Below are 21,368 nucleotides of genomic sequence, written 5' to 3' on the forward strand. Positions count from 1 at the left end.
ATTCTCCACCCCTCCTTCTGCAGAAGGGCATGGAAATATAACTCTTCTATCATGCCCTACATAAATGGCAGGAATATTTTATACCCGATTTTAAATCAAGTATAAACACGAAGGGAATAAAAAAGTTACTACTAACGATGTCATCATAAAGATATGTAACATTTCAGCCCATTATTCCTTATACACTCTTCTCTTAAACTGAAATGACTAATCCAGTTTTCTAGTCTAGCAGTAGGTCATTACTCAATGTTATATCATCCTATATATCTTGTGGCTTGTGTAGTGTCCTGGTTTTCAGTTAACAGGATTAGAAAAGAATGAAGGGTGCTGTATGGGTTATTGCAAGAAATTCTGCACACATTAGCCATATTCTTTGTTCACTGAACTATATAAATTCTGAGATGGATGTAGTAAATTTCCATAATGACTTTCAATCAAGAAAGCTCATTGCACAATTCATTTTATTCATTCAGCAATTATGGTTGAAATCCTACCAAGTACCAGCCACTAAGTGTCAGGGCTGCGGCTAAAATTAAATATTTTAGGATAGAACGCATAAAACGAGACACAAACATGATGAGAATAGAATGCCTAATGTTTGCATTGTACTTTTCCTTTACGTGAGGAGAGCACCAAAATGTTTTGGGCTTAGCCCTCATTAGCATTTGAAAGAAAGTTAATTTTCAGAAAAATAAATATTTTGGGAGCAATCCACATAAGCCAGCCCTCAGGTGGCAACTGTGATTAGATTCCTTCACAGGCACAGAGGGCCTGGAGGGACTCTAAGGGGCACTGCTGTCTGTGACATTGGGTTACAGCCACAGGAGTGAGATGGGCTAAAGAAAGCCAATGAACTATCCCTGAGTCATTTCAAGGAAACTTGGATAGTTGTCCATCGTAATGTTTTCATTATGTGCTTAATGGGTTCTGGACAAAGTCCAAACTCAAGCATACATCTATTAGATTATATATCTACATTTTTTAGACTCAGGAACATCTGATTCTGTTCATCTATCTGCACGGCCTTTATAATTCAGCTACTTTCATTTTTCCTTTCTCTGAAGAATTTATTAACCAGATCAACATGTAGGAAACCCGTCTAACTCATGAGCCGATGCCAACTGATTCTTTGATTCTTTTTTTCCCTTTGATCCGAACATTAAAAAATGAGAACATTAGCTTCCATTTGGGTATGCTTCCGTCCAAAATAAAAATGGAAATAGATTACAGAGTGATTGGGATATGACTTCAGCATGGAAACTAAAGACATTGTTTTTCTTTGATTAGGAAAGACTAAAGATTTATATCCAATAAAAAGTTCCAGTACAGTTCATTATTCTACTCCTTCAGAGCCCAAATCACATTTCTAGGAATGTAACAACTCTAGAACTGGTCTTTCTGTGTGTTCACATATGTTTGTACACACACACATTGTATTTGTAATTCTACTTAACTTGAGAGATGTCTGAGTTTTGCCAGTTTTACCCCGAGAGAAAATGACGGAGTGTGTCTCTGGCGTATTGCATTTCCTGTCCTCCTTACTGGTGTCCCATCAGACCTTTCACAGCATCATCTCGTGTCTACTGTTAGGACTTAATGAAGGACTTAGGTGATAAGTCTTATCATTTCCCGCAATAGAAGGCTGCGAAGGAGCAAAATGTCTTCAAAGTACAAAGACAGGTCACTGCATTGATGGAAAGCCAGACAAGGAATTTGATGTTTCACTGGTAGTTACCACTTCACAACCACCCAACATAAATAATCACCAAGGGAGGCATATACTATTAACTGCTAAGGTCAATCATACCAGTCCCCATTTCCATTTTATGAAGGAATTCTGCTGTATACAGCAATGACATCTGCCATTACTTTTAAATCAATAGCAGACAATTTAGTCACGAATAGAGTAGAATAAGCATGAACTTTGAAATCTATAAGACTAGGTTCAAATATGAATTCCAGTGTTTAGAGCATGGGCAAATTTGCTTAGATTTTTTGAAGCTCAAATTTTCATTTGTAAAGTGGAGAGAATATGTACCTGATAGAATTATAAAGAATAAATTAGGTAAATTAAAACATTGAGCAATAATGTCCCATATGTATTAGTACTTAAACTATTGTTTCTAGAGAAACATTGATATGGAGAATTACATTAGAATATAAACAAGAAAGGACAGATAAACTATGACAAATAGAAGCCTATTATTGCCTCTTACAGAAAAAAATATAAAATGTATACAATGTGGCAGTGTATGACACACAAATAAAAATACTGTCTTTAAATACATAAATTGTCTGATACTACTTTCACATAAAATTTTGATTAATTAGAACACTCAGGAGACGGGAGCCTCTAGGTAAATGATCTGCCAGGTTAATTAAGGGCTCAACAAGTTTCCTTTAATTTCATGGGGAAAAGTCCTGTCAAATTGAAAATGTAGTTGTTCACTTTTCTGCCCCCTCAAGGAGAATGTCCTGAATGTAGACTTTGAGTTAGGGGCTGGTAGCATCTCGAAAATACCGTTATTAAAACTAGTTCTCAAAAAAAAACAAAAAACAAAACTAGTTCTCGTTTAAAGGGTTATAGATTTAAAGAGAAGAAGCTGAAGGTGAGTAGCCAAGTAACATTTGAGGAATTAAGTGCAAAGTGCAATGACAAGTCCTTTCATGAATATTTTCTCCTTGAATCCTCATAGTAATACTCTGAGAGTATTCTTCTCCTTGTGGAGTAATAACTGGACAGATGAGGAAACTGAAGTGTAGAGAATTTAGGTAATATGCTTACAGCTATTGAAGTAATGAGTGGTGTAAGCAGAATTTGAATCCAGGACTTCTGGTTCAAAAGCCTAATCTCTTTTTTTTCCACCCAATCCATTCTTTACTTTTCTTTATAAAGCCACTCATAAAATACAAAATCACTTGGATTCCAGCAAGAGAGAAACTTGATGTGGGCACAATGCATATTTCCTCTAAGGACAGATACAGCTATTCTTTTTTATTTATAAATAAATTTTAGAAGAGTTTTTCTCATAATTATGCTTCTCTAATAATAGGGTAGAACCATAATTCAAGTTAAGTCAGGATTATACTTATTTTAACTTCATCCCTCCCCACAGGTACTTAAAATTTAGTCTAAATCTTCTCCACTAACTGTTTAAAAAAATTAATTAAAAGTTCTGAAAGTACCTAAATGTAAATCAATAAATATTAAATATAAAGACAAAGTCACTTTTCACTAAACTCTGCTAGAAGAGAAGGAGAAGGAAAGGTATAAAAGCCATGGCTTCATTTAAAAAGTGTGTACAAGGGAGAGGGTGGATTAAACTTATTTCAGTTAAATGCCATGTGGATGTGTGTGTTCATCTTCATTCTGCAATCTACTACGTCTAGATCATATCATAAAATTTATCATCCAACTCAGTTTCACTTTAGAAAGGCTGTCACCTTGAGCTAAGACATGTGAATATGAACAGTTCCACACAAATCAGAATGAATGGGTCCCCTAACAGTGACCCTAAGAATCTTCCACTCTGGTATTTTTAGCCTTTCTTTCTCTCACTCCCTTGGTGCACCTCCTTATAACTCTTCCTAGGAACATTATGCCTAGGTCATCCTTCTTGCTCACCATTGCTCCTTCCAGACCAGTCTCTCACCATCCTCCCTAAAAATCTCCAAATTTGAACCTCATGTAATCAGATAATATCACCCTATACCACTCATTATTGCTGTCATCCACCTAATTCCTGTGTCACTCTCCCTCATTTCTCACCAATTTTCACTCTTGGCGTACTGTCACTCTCACAGCCTTACTTCGAATCTTAATAATTTTAGAGATTCATCCTAGGGTTCCTTGCCCTCCTTTTTTCCCGGTGATCCTGTTCTCCATCCTGTGCTAGACACTCACTCCCTTGTCATGCCTCCTTAAACTGACGCATGGCAAATTTCTGCAACTCCCCCATAATCTCAATATTGGGCAACAACTTCTCTGACCCTCCTGCCTACATTACTCGCTCATTCTTCTCCCAGATTTCAGCAATCCCTTGACCAAAACTTGGTTAATTCACCATCCTTCATCCCCTTGATGTCTCTCACTCCTGGCTGCTGAAGCTTATTAAAAATTCATCTCTGGATCACTATTGTCTAAACCCTACTAAATGCATAATAGTTGTTCGATAAACATCTGTTGAATTAAAGAAGAAGAAATGTGTGTAATGAACATTTAAACCCGCAGATCATTTTCCTTTGCTTTTGCTCTTAAGAAACTTTTGACCATTCTCTCATGCAGTTACAATGCATATTTTATCAAAAGCCACAAATTACAGCTGACTTGTTCACTGCTTTTTCCATGATTTGTCAAGGAACAAATAAGTCAAAGTGCCCGTTAAGCTATTACATCTCATTCTTAAGTTACAATCCGACAAGATACTGAGTTGAAACAGCCACAAAACAAACAGATTCTAGATGGTTCTCCTATCACCACTGTTATATCTAAGGAGACTTTCATAAAGGGACAGTCTATACATTTGGCCACGTTTTCAGATGCTCTCTATCATCTTTCTGAAATCCTTCAAGAAAAGTTAATTTATCTGAACTACACATGAAAATCAGAGGTTTTCAGTTTTAGTCATTCAGCCTGAAGACATGAAAGCCAATTTTTTTATTTGTCAAATTTGAATGTCAAAATTTTATAAAGGAAATCTTCCTTATAGAAACAATGTTTTAAGTTTTAGGTGTTAAATGAACTATTATTTACGTGGCAGTGGTCATATAGCTATAGTAACCTGTGACGTGGAAGAGACTAGAGGTCAGTCTATCATCTAGTTTGATCCTTCTCCTGTTAAAGAAAAGGAAGGGGAAACCCAATGAGATTAAACGGCCGACTTACTGTGATAAGAAAATGAAACCAGGTTGACAGCCAGGATCTCCTGTTTGCAGCTGCTAAAGCTTATTGAGCGTGTAAGTGGGGAGCAAACACTTTGCCAAGCATTTTACATGCATCACAAAATCCTCACAATAAGGTAGTGAGGCAAGTCTTATTATCGTCAACTCTGTTTTTCAAATGAGGAGACAGCCCAGAGAGGCTAAATAACATTTCGATATTACACAGCAAGTGAGATTCAGCCTCACTGAACTCTTGTTTCCCTAACACTTTATGTCTTTCCTAACCCTGTGCCTTTGCATATGATGTTTCTTCTGCCTGGCAGTCCTGTTGGGTTAGCTCTACTTCCTCCATCCTTATCACCCAACTGAGATGTCTCTACTTTCACAAGCCACTCCAGCCCTCTCCTCTGGGTTCCAGTAACACTTTGTTCACACCTCTATGAAAGCCTTTATTTTGTAGCATTATGAATTATCTATTCATGCGTCTTTCTTCTCACAAGACTATTAGCTCCTTAAAGACTCTGTCTTATTTTTCTCCTAGATTTCTTGGACTTAACAGTTATCTAAGACATAGAAAATGTCTAACAAGCGTTGGTTGGATGACTAAATTCTAAGACAAGCTATGTGTTTTAGAGACCTGAACTGATTATTAAAATTTTCAGGGCTGAAAGCAGTTTGGATTTTAAGTATTGTTTGTAGTTATTTGCAAACCAAGCTACAAATATTTCTCATAGACTGAATCAAGTGCCTTCCCATATGGAGAGTAATGCATTTCCTTTTATGACTCAGCAAATATGACTAATATATAATATAATTAGATCATTTTTCATAATCTTCCAATAAAATTGGAGAAATGGCATTCTGGTAAAACCAATTGAGATTCTTTCTCTTAAAATACTTATTTCAAAGAATCACTTGGAGTAGATTTAGAAATTCAATTCTGCATCTCTGTAGAATAGTGTGTATAACTCAAAAGCCTGCTGTACTACAGATTCAATTATTAAGTAGATAGATTTTCCTAGAGTAAATACATCTGATGTTCAATTTCAAAATCGTTTATTAAATGGCAGCATTTTTCCCGAACACAAAGTAGAAATATTTAAAATTATGACTATCACGATACCATTTCAGAAACGTGAAATGTTTCTCCTGTTTTATTCATGTCTTTTTTTTGCTGCTTCTGTCTTCTTGTTGTTGTTTTGTAAATATCACATGGTGGCCAAGATATACCCCCTTAAATTCCTTTTAATAGACTCTCTTTAATATCAAAATAATATCAAACATGATGATTTTCTTTCTCTGCTACTCAGGATCTCTAAATAATTTGCCAGTAATTGAACAAAACTGAATTTCATAAATATTGTTTTCCCTCAGAGAATAAGTCAATTAAATTTCTATTTTCCCCAAATTATTTTAATTATTTTTCTTAAAAAATACAATAATTACTAGTAGTCAAAATTATAGAGGCAGAAAGTAAAATGGTATTTGCCAGGGGATAGGGGGAACGAGAGAATGGAGAATAATTATTTAGGCACAGAGTTGGTTTTTCAAGATGAACGAGTTCTGAAGGAGAATGGTGGTGAGGGTAGCACATTATGAATATATTTAATACCATTGAGCTGGACACTTGAAAATGGTTAAGATGGTAAATTTTATATTTGTATATTTTACTACAATAAAAAAAACTGGGGAAAAAGATAAAGTTGTAATAATCACCTAAAAGTTTGTTCACTTTGGAAAAAGTGTTAACATGAAATAAGAGTTGCTCAATGATATTTCCCCAAAATTTTGTCAGAACTTCATTGAAAACAATTCAAGATTATGGTGCTCTACTTTCAACCCTGTCATCATTAACGCAGGTTATTTATTGAATGCCCACCATATGTCCAGCTTTCTGCTTAGATCTTAGATGATAGTTTAATCAAAAAACATGTTAATTACCTCATTGACTTCACACTCCACGACAGACATCTTACTAAGGACATAGGAATGCATACACAAAAATAAGTAGCGTATCCATGTTGGATTAGTAGAAATGATATGCATATTTTAAAAAATACAATGACTCTTTAAGAAATTCCCACAAAAACATAACTAACAAGTATCAAACTATTCATGAACACATCTGAGATACTGCATTATTATTAAAATTGTTATTTTTGGAGATATTTATTGTATTTCTTTTATTTATAAAGATTATGTTAACCACAAAATTATATTCATCTGTGAACGTGGTAATTATTAAAAAGGTTAAAAATTTTTTTAATTGAACATCCTAATTCAAAAATATTTAATAGAGCTTTAACTGAAAGCAAAACTGGATATTCTATTTGGGAGAAGGTATAAAAGTCCTCCACTAAAAATATATGCCTGTGAGTAGATAAAGAATGGGAAAAGAAAAAAGGAAGCCAGAAAATTATTTTGAGACTTCTTCCCTTCTCCCATAGATTGCTTATACAATTTTTAAGTTACCAATATACTGAAAACATCTCAAAGAGCTACAAAAAATATCTGACAAAGAATTAAAGTAATTAATTTGAAGCTCATCTGTATTCTAGTAACACAGAGCCAGCCTTCCTGTGTTCAGTGCTCTGAATTTTCTATATTTCATTTTCAAAGAGTGAGTATCATGATGAAAACATGGAAATTAGGTACAGAAACACAGAGAACTCAGAGTTGTTCTTAATACAATGGGGATTTTTTTCTCTAATCATCAACTTTAAATGGGTATCACATAGATAGTTCAACATACCTACCTTAATTCATGAGTGTGTATAAGACTGTGGAAGAGCACGTACAGGAAACCTCACCCCTTGATGAAACCAGATATAACATAATCATATTTATATAATGCATTTTCATACACATTGTGACATCTGGGCTTGAGAACAACCCTTTATGTACTAGAGGATTTTGTTCTTGTTTCACAGATGGAGAAACTAAGGCTCAGTCACATTAAGTGACTTGTCAAATGTTACCCAGTGATTTAGTATAGGTAAGGCTGAAGCTCAAGTCTTCTGGTTCCAAGACCAATGATCTTTTTCTAGACCACTTTAAGTCCCCAGAAAGCTATAAACTGAAATTTGTTGTATATTTATCCCCTTATCGACTAAGTCAAGACTGCATTGGGTAGGTGCCCTTCTGGGTACCTCTCTGTTCTCCCTATCTCTATAGTCTCTGTAAAGTCTATGCACCATGTATCCTACCCTTTAATTACCTTCTCAAAATGTGTGCCAGTGTCCCCACCACTTGTCCGCTTGTTTACTCCTCATCCTTGGAGAAAGCTGAGGAATGATCATAATAAGGAGTTGGTAGTTAAGGAGTTTGTGGAAGATAAAGTGAGCTTTCTCCTGGTAGAAAAAGAAAGATGAGCAAAACCAATACTTGAATCACGCATGCTTTATTAACTTAGAAAAAGAATCACCATACTGTGTATCAGTGAGAAGACATCCCTGGAGAAGAGTGAGTTTCAGAGGTACAGAAGGAATCAGATCAGATAACCCCGGTAATCTAAAATGCAGTTCATCTGCCTGTAGATAGCGTGAGCATACCATAAAAATATCCATTGTTGAAGGACACCAGCCTCAAATCTGGAATCAAATGAGAAACTACATGTGCAATAGTTTTAAAACTAAAAAGAAAAAAAAAATGTCTCAAGAACGTAGAACCTGGTAAGACTAATTAATTACTGTTGATAATAACATTTCCTAAGTAACATCTTCACATTTCTTCCTTCCCCCGTGTTATCTGTTGTCATTGGTAGGGCTCTCTCCCCTGATAAAAGGAGAGTGGAAATTTAGTACTCTGAAGCCCTGATAATGTCAGGAGTTAGCCAGTCCATTTTCCCCCCTTTTACTGGTTTTCAAATGAAAGCATATCATACAGGGGAAATTGAAACCATAACTGCGTCTGTAACACTCTGTTCCTCAGGGGGTACTTGGACTAAAAGGAATGCACACCAGCAAAACACATTTAAGGTACAAGTTATATGAGTCATCAGATGCAGTTTGTATAATTCCAAAACATTCAGAAGCTAAATTGTACTGGGATAATTTGTGAGCAATGTTCTGACCTCTAGCATTTCCAAGTCTCACTTGACTTTGTAGCTTAGCGGTATTTTTCTTAAGAGGACTGCGTCACTTTAATTTTGTGATATCCCAAGCCCATTCTGCTCCAAACCTTGTATAATTGTACATCTTTTATTCAGAAGGCAGAATGAGTAAAGATGGGGTTGAAGGTGAGTGAAGACAAGAAACACTTTATGACAAAACAACCAAACTAATGGGGCATCACTTTAGAATACTGATACCAAAATACTGTAATTTCTTGGAGAGATCTTAATAAAACAGATATTGATAAAAGCCTCAATGTCAAAAACCAAACAGCAAGACCACTTATGGCCGTCCTATAGAAATGTTACCTAAGTCTTCAACTAGTGCCATGAAAATCATAAAGTTAAAAATTGCGCTTTAATGTTTAGCTGTAACAACAAGGCAGCATTTTCTTCAAACAAAGAAGAATTCTCCAAAGTGAATAATCATATACCATGGGTTAAAAGAAGATGAATTGTGTCTGGACTTTTTAAAAGAAAAATATACAAAAAGTAAATCCAGTAAATTTTTGAAAATTTTTTAATGATTGGCTTAAATTAAGACTTTATGTACTGTACTAGGAAATATCAGTCTTAGGATATTTCCAGCTGAATTGGACATTATATTTCGACCAGTTTCCCTAACACACTGTTTCTTTTTCATCTAAAACTCTCATAGCCTGATCTAAAAGAGTGTCTCATCAAATACTGATTGAAAATTGCTTTTCATTATTTTAATTGCCCCAAATTTACAGAATATTATTATTCCATGGAAACAGCATTTTGAAGTCAAATATTTGCATTAGAATCATTATACTTAATGTGTTGATTTTAAGTGTTGTGTCTTTGCATAATATGTAATTATGGGGATATTTGCTCAACAACTGTTAATGAAAATTTCTTTCTCTGAAAATATTCATAGATTTACACTGGACAAAATCATATAAGACAGTTCTCCAGCTTTATTGAAGTGTAATTGATATATCAAAAAAGTACATTTAATGCATACAATTGGATGAGTTTGGATATATGCATATACTTGTGATACCATCACCTCAATCAAGGTATCAAACATGTCCATAACCTCCAAAAGTTTCCGGTGCCACTTTTTTTTAATTAACTTTTATTGGAGTGTAGTTGCTTTACAATGCTGTGTTAGTTTTTACTGTACAGCAAAGTGAATCAGCCATACATATACATCTATCTCCTCTTTTTTGGATTTCCTTCCCATTTAGGCCACCACAGATCATTGAGTAGAGTTCCCTGAGCTATAGAGTAGGTTCTCATTTGTTATCTATTTTATACATAGTATCAATAGTGTACATATGTCAATCCCAATCTCCCAATTCATCCTATCCCCCCGTCCCCCCCTTGGTGTCCATACGTTTGTTCTCTATGTCTGCGTCTCTACTTCTGCTCTGCAAATAAGATCATCTGTACCAATTTTTTAGATTCCACATATATGCGTTAATATACGATATTTGTTTTTCTCTTTCTGACTTACTTCACTCTGTATGACAGTCTCTAGGTCCATCCACGTCTCTACAAATGACCCGATTTCATTTCTTCTTATGGCTGAGTAATATTCCATTGTATATATGTACCATATCTTTATCCATTCATCTGTCGATGGGCACTTAGGTTGCTTCCATGTCCTGGCTATTGTAAATAGTGCTGCAATGAACATCGAGGTGCATGTGTCTTTTTGAATTATGTTTTTCTCAGGGTGTATGCCCAGCAGTGGGATTGCTGGATCATATGGTAGTTCTGTTTTTAGTTTTTTAAGGAACCTCCATACTATTCTCCATAGTGGCTGTATCAATTTACATTCCCACCAACAGTGCAAGAGGGTTCCCTTTTCTCCACACCCTCTCCAGCATTTATTGTTTGTAAATTTTTTAATAATGGCCACTCTGACCAGTGTGAGGTGATACCTCATTTTAGTTTTGATTTGCATTTCTCTAATAATTAGTGATGTTAAGCAGCTTTTCATGTGCTTCTTGGCCATCTGTATGTCTTTGGAGAAATGTCTATTTAGGTCTTCTGCCCACTTTTTGATTGTGTTGTTTGTTTTTTTGATATTGAGCTGCATGAGCTGTTTGTATATTTTGGAGATTAATCCTTTGTCAGTTGCTTCATTTGCAAATATTTTCTCCCATTCTGAGGGTTGTCTTTTCGTCTTGTTTATGGTTTCCTTTGCTGTGTAAAAGCTTTTAAGTTTAATTAGGTCTCCTTTGTTGATTTTTGTTTTTATTTCCATTACTGTAGGAGACAGATCCAAAAAGATATTGCTGCAGTTTATATCAAAGAGTGTTCTACCTATGTTTTCCTCTAGGAGTTTTATAGTATCCAGTCTTAAATTTAGGTCTTTAATCCATTTTGAGTTTATTTTAGTGTATGGTGTTAGAGAATGTTCTAATTTCATTCTTTTACATGTAGTTTTCCAGTTTTCCCAGGACCACTTATTGAAGAGACTGTCTTTTCTCCATTGTATATTCTTGCCTCCTTTGTTGTAGATTAATTGACCATAGGTGCATGGGTTTATTTCTGGGCTTTCTATTCTGTTCCATTGATCTATATTTCTTTTTTTGTGCCAGAACCATATGAATGGATACAGAAAATGTGGTATATATGTATATATATATATAATGTATACACACACACACACACACACACACACACACACACACACACACACGCTGGAATATTACCCAGCCATAAAAAAGAATGAAATAATTCCATTTGCAGCGACATGGTTGGACCTAGAGATTATCATACTAAGTAGAATTAGATAATTTTAAATACTAAAATTTTCTTTAAAATATTTTTAAATATTTAAATTATTTAGTCTTTATAAATACCTACATTTTGCCTAAATTATTGATTTATTATTTTATTAATTGTTAAATGGTCTTATCGTAGGCATTAGAATCCAGGGTCGAAATGTGAACTTTTTCCTCTACCTGTTGTAGAAGTGAGCACTCGGTGCTGATAACTGCTTGGTGAACACTGAATTAGAGCAAGAGGTAGGATAAGTGACTAGTGTCCTCATGCTAAGTTGATAAATCTTTCCACTGTGGAAAGGTTGGTTACACTGTGTCAGTTTGTCAAGCCATACATTTGAGCTGGGCTGATTTTGCCTTTCAAATCTACTATTTCTGCGTAAAAAAACCATCTCCTGACTGTTATTACAGTTTTCCTCGCAGAATAAAATTCAGTAGCTTAGATTACAGTCGTTTAAAATGCAATTGCATTTGTGTCATGTCTCCTAAACCACTGTGTCCCCATATTTACAAAAGAATTGGGGGTTCATTCTTGCACATAACAAATACTGAATACCTTTACATTTGAATTCTCACTAAGTTTACTCTGAATTCTGAGTTACTTTATCATTACCTCTCATGCACTGGCTAAAAATACTTTGGTTGCACTTCTCAAATTACTTTTTAAAGGTTTAGTCACTTAGACATTGATAGACATTTCTTCCTCTATAAACTTTGCCACTTCTGAGCTTCCCTGGTGGCGCAGTGGTTGAGAATCCACCTGCCAATGCAGGGGACACAGGTCTGAGCCCTGGTCTGGGAAGATCCCACATGCCGTGGAGCAACTAAGCCCATACGCCACAACTACTGAGCCTGTGCTCTAGAGCTTGTGAGACACAACTACTGAGCCCACACGTCTAGAGCACATGCTCCACAACAAGAGAAGCCACCCCAATGAGAAGCCTGCCCACCACAACGAAGAGTAGCCCACGCTCACCGCAACTAGAGAAAGCCTCTGCACAGCAACAAAGACCCAACACAGCCAAAAATAAATAAATTAAAATAAATAAATTTTTAAAAAATTATTAAAACAGGGCTTCCCTGGTGGCGCAGTGGTTGAGAGTCCGCCTGCCAATGCAGGGGACATGGGTTCGAGCCCTGGTCTGGGAGGATCCCACGTGCCGCGGAGCGACTGGGCCCGTGAGCCACAATTACTGAGCCTGCGCGTCTGGAGCCTGTGCTCCGCAACAAGAGAGGCCGCGATAGTGAGAGGCCCGTGCACCGCGATGAAGAGTGGCCCCCGCTTGCCACAACTAGAGAAAGCCCTCGCACAGAAACGAAGACCCAACACAGCCATAAATAAATAAATAAATAAATAAATAACCCTTTAAAAAAAAGGAAGTGATTTAAAAAAAAAAAAATTATTAAAACAAAAACCTTGCCACTTCTACCTACCATCTTTATTTGCAGAGTGCATTACAAAAAGAAAAGGTGCATAAAAGCAAAGTAGGTGGTCAATTATAGAGAATGGTAGTATTACTTTAGACCAGTACCAGCCAGTGGAACTCTTTGTGATGGAAATGTTGTGCTGTCCCATACAATAACCACTAACTATGTGACTGAAGAAGTCAATTTTTAACAGTATATGATTTTAATTTAAATTTAAGTAGCCACATGTGGCTTGTAGCTACCATACTGGACAGCTCAGAAGACTATTAAGATTGAAAGAACCATGGAATTTGCTCAATTGCACTTCCAGATAATGTCATGAATTAACTTATCCTAAATCATCGAGAAACAATTAGTGGTTAAGAGCACAGGCTCTGAGGCCAGATACCTGGGTTCACATCTGACATCTGTGTGGTTGGTCTAGAGCAAGTTATGTTACCAATCTCTCTGTAATTTAGTTTCCTCCTTTACATGATGGAGTTAAAGAATAGTGCCTACCCCTTAGGGTGTTTATGACAATTAAATGATTTAGTATATTCAGTGTGCTTAGAATATTGCCTGCTGCCATTAATAATACTAATAATAATGCTTAAGCATTCTGTACTGAAAGAAGATAACCTATTCTGGAAGGAAAATTGTAAGAGTTAGGGTTTCCTTCAGGGTAGCTGTAAATATGTTATCCATCACAGCCAGTGTGGCATCACTTCTTTCTCTAGAGATTTTTAGAAACAGAATTCATCATTTCTTTTCAGGGTAATTGATGTACAGGCTGAGTTATAAAGTGAGAAGTGAAATCAATGACCACTGGTGTTCTGTTACCCTAGTAATTCAATAGTAATTATTCTCAGGCTTAGAATTAACTTTCAGATAGCTTGTGAGCTATAAAATATATTTTTAAAAACACTGTATCCAAATTTGTCATTAGTTCTGAAAAATCAGTTCACATTGTGTTTGATGAATCATGGCATCATGCCATCCTGGGTTTTTTGTTTTATTTTGTTTTTTTGTTTTTAGTATTGTCATTTTCTGCTCTTTGGGGGGAAAAGGTTGCAATTACCATGTGCATTTGGTGATTAAATACATTAAAAAATTCTTGAAATAGTTATTTCTGTAGTGGTCAGGAGTGACTGAAGCCTATGAGTTAGCAAGGATGCACTTATCCTTCTCTCAGAGCAACACAGGAGAACATGGATCCCAAGAACTCTGTTGAATTATCAAGCAATAAAATTGACCAGGTTAAAAGGACAGCCCACCTCTACACTCCATGTTCATATGTGAATCTCTTCAAATAAAGTCATATAAACCCGCATGGTAAACACATCATCCTCATACTTACAGACCAAGTATGTGTGCTTTATTTTCAAAAGGTCAATCTCTTGGACACTTGTTTGATTTTGTTAAGGAAAGAAATGTAAGTGTAATGAAGTAAACGTGGCTATGAAACTCCAACATAATATTTACTAATGCTGTTGATAGATACAGAGAGAACCAGAGATTTTGTGAGTGATTTTTCAATTAGAGCTGTCCTACTCAAAGCATGATCTGCAGATTAATGCTGACATGGGAGCTGATAGTTACTGATCAATCACAAAATATAAATTAATGTCCTGCTTCCCATATTCTTTTGTAAGCCCCTTAGCTCAGTGTGACCAGCAATAAACATTTTACAGACTAGAATTTTGAAAAGCACTGAGCAAGAGTATCGCAGGTCCCATCCGTTCTGCTAGCCTGCCCTCTGTCTGTGTTATGGCTTAGGGGTCTGGTCCTGATTTGGCTGCTCATTTGCTGTGTGATCCTGATGGAATATATTCAGCTGTTTTGTATCTTGGTTTTCTCCTCTATATGAAAAGGATATGGCATCTGATAAGCCCTGAGCTCCTTTTCAGAGCTATCATTTAAATTTATGCAATGCTTGAGTTTAGGTATAGCCATGGCTAGAAACAGAGAAAAGGCTAAGTAAATTATAGCAATTAAATATTATACTATTAGAATGATGACTATGAATACTGTATAAGATAGAAAAACCAAAAAAAGACCAGGCGTAAATTTTTAAAAACACAATTTCAAAAGCATTGTGAAACTATGAGGCTTGTGCGTGAACTTTTTTCTTTCTCTGTTACCTGCATTTTTATAACATGGTTAGATTGTTCACAAGTATAAAAGAAGAAATAGCATGCAAATGCATTCAACTAAACGTAATACAGCTACAAGTTTGAGTCTTCCTCCATATACTTAGTGAATATAACTGCTCCGTTTTCACCATTTGGAATTTCCTACAGCACTTCTCAGTTCCTTCTTTCTGCACCAGCTGAGCCTCTTCCAGAGCAAATATTTGTATACTTCCAGCCACTCCGGAGTCAAAGAAGCTGTTCATTGGACAGTACCTACATAGGCTTCTATTACTTTAAAGGAGGCCCAACTCCTTCTAGCTAAGGCTGTCTCCACCTGTCCTTTATATTAACATTCCAGACTTCTCAGGAGCCGTAATCACTTCCATCTTTAAAAATAAAGATTTCCTCTCTTGACTCTATAGCCATTTGCAGCTGTTCTCTCCCATTTCTCTCCTCTTCACAACCAAACTTTTTTTTAACAAATTTATTTATTTTATTTATTTATTGTATTTATTTATTTTTGGCTGTGTTGGGTCTTCGTTGCTGTGTGTGGGCTTTCTCTAGTTGTGGCGAGCAGGGGCTACTCTTCATTGTGGTGTGCGGGCTTCTCATTGTGGTGGCTTCTTTTGTTGCAGAGCATGGGCTCTAGGCTCACAGGCTTCAGTAGTTGTGACACGTGGGCTCAGTAGTTGTGGCTCACGGGCTTAGTTGCTCCGCGGCATGTGGGAGCTTCCTGTACCAGGGCTCAAACTTGTGTCCCCTGCATTGGCAGGCGGATTCTTAACCACTGCACCACCAGGGAAGCCCAACCAAACTGTAGTTGATTTACAATTTGCAGCAACATGGATGGACTTAGAGAATATTATGCTTAGTGAAATAAGTCAGAGAGAGACAAAGACTGTATGATATCACTTATATGTGGAATCTGAAAAATAATACAAATGAATGTATATGCAAAACGGAATCAGACTCACAGGCATAGAAAACAAACTTGTGGTTACCAAAGGGGAAAGGCAAGGCAAGAGGGACAAATTAGGGGTATGGGATTAACACAACCGAACTTTTGAAAGAGTTGTTTAAACTGGCTGGCTGGCTTCCTTTCCTCACCTCTCGTTTGGACCTCACCCAGCAGTCCAACATCCTATGACTGTATTACAACAGTCCGTCCTCTGGTTGTCATTGACCACCACCCACCCCCGTCATGTAGCTAAATCCAATAAATTTTCTTGATTTCAGATACAGAATTCACTCTGCAATAAAAGGGAAAACAAATTTGCTAAGGGCTTTTAAGTAGCTCACAGATTTCTAAGGGGGTGGGTGAGACAGGCTCTATGGCGAAATATCCCAGGGGTAAGGCCCAGCTGCAGCAGCGGTAGAGAAAACACCATTGCTACATTGCTACATTGCTACAGCGTTGATAGAGCTTCAGGCTGAATGATAGAAGCTCTGCAACTCCCATCCTTGAATAGCCAGCCTTCCTACCACCTTGCATGCCAGGAGACCAATTCTCTCCAGTGTGGCCATCTCATCCCTATGCTACATAAATAGACTAGTCATTTATCCAAGTTCCAATGGTTTATCCATCACTACATTCCCACAACTCAAGACCACACATCATAGCTGAATGTTATGCATGAATACTGTCAACATTCGTATTTCATGATAATAAGGTTTACAATGATATTTTCAATATGTGGGTGTGTATGTGTGTGTTTAAAAAATAAACATCTGGAAAGCTATATTACAGTTTTTAATATGGTAAAACTAAGATTGTATTCTCAAGACGAGCATGCCATTTTATAGTTTCCAGCATCAACAAATTCAAGTGATTTTAGCTTATAATTCAGAGTTTTCTTTGTTAAAATGTAGCTCTTTGGATTTAAAATTAATTCATGTTGCAGCAGTGCTTACATCTCAATTCCAAGCTCTAGCCATGAACTAATATTTACTGGTTCTGTTTCTTGCTTGTTTCTCTTTCTTTCTTCCATCAATATTGTCCAAGAATTAATGAATCGTTTCCTTTAAATATTAGTACTAATGACCTTATTTCCATAGAAACAGACTCACCACTTTGCCAGCTTTTCCTTTTGCAAGCTTGCCTGTAGGAAGTGATCCATTAGTTAAAAAATTAAAAGAGATTAGAAAACGTTTGCCTCCGATAAAGCTGGCCATGGCATAGACCTTAATCTGCTTTGGCATTTTCCCAAAAGAGAATTTTTTTAAAAAAATCTGTGCTGACAGCTATAATAACTATTTTTTAATCTAGTCCCTAAAAATGAATGAAGAAAACTAACTTTCTTAGTGTCATGAGGCATTCTTTGTAAATGAGACAGAATTCAGATAAACATCCAATTAGAGACACAGTCTTATCTTGGAAGAGATGGAGGCTGGGATTTTGAGGGAGAGTTCCATAGAGGAGGTAACTTTTCAGATGAAGAATTTCAGAAATCTGCAAGGGTCTTCTTAGGTCTTTGCTGGGTACCAGGCCACAGATGCTTAAGGTGACACTCCACAAAGTCAAACAAAGGAGAGAAGAATTGTAAGCTAAACAGTTCCCAGGGCTTACAGCTAGGCAGGAAGCCCCTCAAGCTTTAACTAGCAAGAGTAGATGGAGAGTCCACATTAATCACCTGGAGCATTCAGTGGGAACCCCAGTTGGGTCAGGCCTTAGTAGTAGGGCTGAACTGCCCCTGGAGTGATAGACCTATACTAGCAAAGCTTTAAAAAGGGGCCTTGAAAGGATCATGGTGATCTGCAAGTAGCTTAATAGCCTGCCAGAACAAAGTCCAACTCCCATTAAAGGAAGAAAACAAAATGTAGGCATCCAACAATATAAAATTACCATGTTCAGTGTCCCGTAAAAACTTACTAGACATACAAAGACACAATGAAATATGTGAGAGACCAGGAGAAATATCAGCCTATACAAGTAGAATTTTAAAAAGGCATAGGTGATGAAACTAGTAGAAAAAAAATGTTAATATAACTATTATAGCTATGTTCAGAAATTAAAGGAAAATATGAACATAATAAGGAGAAATGGAAGATTTAAAAAAATAACAAAATGGAACTCTTATAGACGAAAATACAATGCCTTCAGTACAATAAAATCACTGGCTGGGCTGAACAGGAGAGTAGATAGTGCAAAAACAAATCAGTGAAATTGAAGATATAGTAATAGAATCTATCCAGGTTGAAACACAAAGAGAAAAAAAAAAACTAAAATAAAAAGGAACAGAGCCTCAGTGCGAAGCTGTGTGTATATACATAACTGGTGTTCCAGAGTTTGGAAGGGGACAGTGCACAAAAAATATTTGAAGAAATAATAGCTAAAAGTTTTCCAAATTTGATGAATTTCTGTAAACTCACAGAAAAAATTCAGTGAACCTCAAGCAAGATAAACCACACCAATAGACATTATAATAATACAAAGCTAGTAATAAATAGGAATCCTAACAGCAGCCAGAATACACACACATGCAGACACACTATGTACAGAGAAACAAAGATAAATCTGACCACAAACTTTTTTCAAGCCCTATTCAAAGCAGAAGATAATAGAATAACATCTTAAAATACTGAAACAGTCAACCTAGAGTTTTTACACACTCCAACTATCTTCCAAGATTGACATCTAAATTAAAATTCTATCTGATAATCAGTAACTGAAAAAATTTGTGCCAGACAGAAGTGTACTGCATGAAGTGTTAAAGTTATTCAGCCAGAATAAAGAAGTGAAGTTGGCCAGACATGGTGAATGTGTGGGTAAATATGAAATACTTTTTCATTTCCTTTAAATATTTATTGAGTGGTTAAAGCAAAAATAATAACAATGTATTATGGAGTTTATAACATATGTAAAAATAAAATGTATAACAATAATAACACAAAGAACTGAGGCATGTAAAAGGGAAGTATACTCAAGGGAGAAAAAGGAGAAAGAAGAAATGAGACAATTAGAAAACAGAGCAATATGATAGATTTAAAACTAACCATATCAATAATCACTTTAAATATTAATGGTCTAAACATTCCACTTAGAAACAAGATATCCTCAGGCTGCATGAAAAAGCAAGACCCAACTATATATATTGCCACAAAAAACCCTCGCTTTAAATATAAAGGTACAAGTAGATAAAGAGTAAAAGGATAAAGATATATTGTTAAATAAGTAATTATAAGAAATCTAGAGGACCTATATTAATCAGAGACCTAGACTTCGAAATAAAGAATATGATCGGGAATAAGAAGGGACATTTCATCAAGAAGAAATAACAATGATAAATGTGTGTGCACACAATAAGAAAACTTCAAAATACTCAAAACAGAAACTAGTAGAACTGATAGGAGAAAGAAAAAAATTGGCAATAATAATTAGAGATTTCAACATTCTTCTGTAAGCAATTGTAGAACAAATAGAAAATCAGAGAGGATATAGAACTCGAATAACACTATCAACCAATTGAAATTTACAAGCACTGCATCCAAGTACAGCACAATACACATTCTTTTCACGTACACATGAAATACTTACAATGATAGACCACTTGCTGAGCCATAAGTAGTTATTAAGTTAAAAAATTAAAGTTAAATTTTAAAATATACACAAAATGTGTTTGGTACAAAATGGAATTAAATTAGAAATTAGCAAAAGAGAGATGTCTGAAAAATATGCAAATAATCAGTAATTAACATACTTCTAAACAAACCATGGGTCAAAAAAAAAACACACACAAAAGAATCAGAAAATGTTTTGAGCTAAATGAAAATGAAAACATATCATAATTTTATAATGCGGAGTATAGGTGAAATTTAACAGCTTTCAATACTTCTGTTAGAAAGAAAGATCTCAATTCTAAATTACCTAAAATTCCAGAATAGTAAGCTTAAAAAAGAGATAACTTTTAATCCAAAATTAATAGAGGGAAGAAAATAATGAAGGTAAGAACAGAAATAATGAATATAGAAAACAGATGAACAATAGAAAATTGATGAAACCAAAAGCTGGTTAACTTTAATAACAATAACATTGATAAACCTCTAATGAGTCCAATCAAGAAAAAGAGAGAAGACAGGAATTAACACTGTCAGGAATGAAAAAAAAAGGGACATCACAATAGATACTGTAGATATTAAAAGAATAAGGGAATTCTATCAACAACTTTATACCAGTGATGGACAGCTTAGGTAAAATGCACTAATTCCTTGAAAGACATAAGAGCAAGAAACAGAACATCTAAATGTTACTATAATTATTAAAGCATTAAATTCAAAATTTTAAAAACTCCCTCAAAATAAGGCCCACATAGCTGCTTAATATTCTCTCAAATATTTAAAGAAGAAATAATGCTAATCCTCATAAAGTCTTTCAGAAAATAGGAAGAGACACTTTCAACTCATTTTATGAGAGCATCACTACTCTTATATGAAAACTAAATAGATACATTAAAAGAAAACTACAGATCAGTAGCTCTCATAGATATAGATGCAAAAATTATTTAAAATACTTTAACAATTCAAGTCCAGCAATACATAAAAATGGAGAATACATCCTGGCAAAATGGCTTCTGTTGCAGGAATACAAGTTTGGTTTGACATTTTAGGGTCAATTAATGGAATTTACCATATTTAATTACATTAAAAAACCCATATGATCACATCAGTATATGTAAAAAAAAATTAGCAAAATTCAATACCCATTTGTGATAAAGACGTAGCAAAGTAGGAATAGAAGGGAATTTTCTCAATCTGACAAAGAGGATCTATGTAAAATCAATAGCTAACACCACAATTAATGGTTTCCCCTTAAAAAGTCAGGAACAAACCAAGAATGTCCATTATTACCAGTTCTTTTCAATATTGTGTTAGATGTTCTAGCCAGTGCAATAAGGCAAGTAAAAGAAGTACAAATTGGAAAGGAAGAGGAAAAACTCTTTATGTGTAGAAGACAATTTTTGTAGAATATCCTAAAGAATTTGCACACACACATGCACAAACTACTACAACTAAGATGTGAATTCAGCAAGTCAAAATAAAAAGTTAATATGCAAAATGCTACTGTATTTCTACATGCTA

The 21,368-nt window shown here is 35.4% G+C and overlaps 1 protein-coding gene across 2 annotated transcripts in view; it reads left to right on the forward strand.

Annotated features, from left to right (window-relative positions):
- Positions 1-21,368, forward strand: part of RGS17 (regulator of G protein signaling 17) — a 96,942-nt gene that overhangs the window by 20,724 nt on the left and 54,850 nt on the right. The gene's annotated exons all lie outside the window — the stretch shown is intronic.

This window comes from Balaenoptera musculus, chromosome 12 (assembly GCF_009873245.2).
Source record: "Balaenoptera musculus isolate JJ_BM4_2016_0621 chromosome 12, mBalMus1.pri.v3, whole genome shotgun sequence".
Classification (NCBI taxonomy): domain Eukaryota; kingdom Metazoa; phylum Chordata; class Mammalia; order Artiodactyla; family Balaenopteridae; genus Balaenoptera; species Balaenoptera musculus.